We start from the raw sequence: 1,457 nt of genomic DNA on the forward strand, positions 1-1,457 counted from the left end.
AGAACTTGCATTTCAAAAATGCCTATGCCAGGAGCTCATCAGAATTTGTAGTGTGTAAGAGAGGTATGGTGGGGTGTTGTATGTGGAATGAGCATGGGACACGATTCCTATAATCCTTTTTTTTTTCTGAGACAGGGTTTCTCTGTGGCTTTGGAGCCTGTCCTGGAACTAGCTCTGTAGACCAGGCTGGTCTCGAACTCAGAGATCCGCCTGCCTCTGCCTCCCGAGTGCTGGGATTAAAGGCGTGCGCCACCACCGCCCGGCGATTTCTATAATCCTTAAAGCTTACTACTGTCCTGTATCCATGCTCTTGATAGCAGGTATGTGCATCCGAGCTCTATCCGCAGCAAATTCTATCTCTGAGTATGTTCTCTATCACACTGTTTTGGGAACTCATCTCACAATCATCTAGGAGGCTACACTCAGACGATGCAAGCCTGCTCTGCTAGCCGCAGACAGGTGAAAAGCCATCACAAAGCTGGCCATGATAGCACATGCCTGTAATCCCAGATCTTGGGAAGTATAGGTAAAATGATCAGGAATCATTCAAGGAAGTCCTCGGCTACACAGTGAGTTTGAAATCAGTTTGGGATTCAGATGACCTTGTTTCAAACAAACAAACAAACAAACAAAAGGAAATTCTTGTAACTAATCAAGACACGATACATTACATGTAATCCCATTCTTTATTCCCAAACCAGTGAGGCAGGTATCAATATCCCCATTTAACAAAGGAAGGGACAGACTTAAGGTCACATGGGTTTTAAGCAGCAACCTAAGATTGAGTCCAGGTTGGAGAGGCTTCAGAATTTGTATAGCTAATCATCATGGTGGCCATGGTATTGGAAAACCAAATATTAAATGCTTATCAAAATCAAGGCCAGATCAATGTGTCAATGTTACCTTTTACTAACACGTATAGCTAGGACAGAAACATATAGTACAGGCACCCAGCAATTGAGTCCCTAATACATGATTGTAAAACTGGTCTGAATTGAAAGAAGTACCTGCAATTCAAGTAGATAGAGTCTTAAGAATACTGTTTTTCTGAAACTGGCCTTGAACTCCTGCCCTTTTGTTTTCACCATCCAGCACCGGAGAGACTGAGGCAGAAAGACCACCATGAACCAATCAGAGGCCAGCTTAAGCTATATAGTGAGTCCTGGGCCAGTCTTGGCTATAGCGAGGCACTGTCTTCAAAATAAAACAAGGAGAAAAGTAAAAGGAGGCCAAAATACCCCTATTCTGAGGCTAGTATTATCTTAATACAAAAACCGAAGAAAGACATCACAATTAAACTATAGCCAGGCGGTGGTGGCGCACGCCTTTAATCCCAGCACTTGGGAGGCAGAGGCAGGAGGATCTCTGTGAGTTCGAGACCAGCCTGGTCTACAGAGCTAGTTCCAGGACAGGCTCCAAAGCCACAGAGAAACCCTGTCTCGAAAAATCAAAAAAAA

General features: G+C 44.0%; 1 protein-coding gene across 1 annotated transcript in view; it reads right to left on the reverse strand.

The window, feature by feature from the left end:
* The window catches only part of Frmpd3 (FERM and PDZ domain containing 3), a 161,588-nt gene that overhangs the window by 7,023 nt on the left and 153,108 nt on the right, over positions 1–1,457 (reverse strand). The window lies entirely within an intron of this gene.

Source organism: Microtus ochrogaster, unplaced genomic scaffold (assembly GCF_000317375.1).
Source record: "Microtus ochrogaster isolate Prairie Vole_2 unplaced genomic scaffold, MicOch1.0 UNK17, whole genome shotgun sequence".
NCBI classification, from domain to species: Eukaryota; Metazoa; Chordata; class Mammalia; order Rodentia; family Cricetidae; genus Microtus; species Microtus ochrogaster.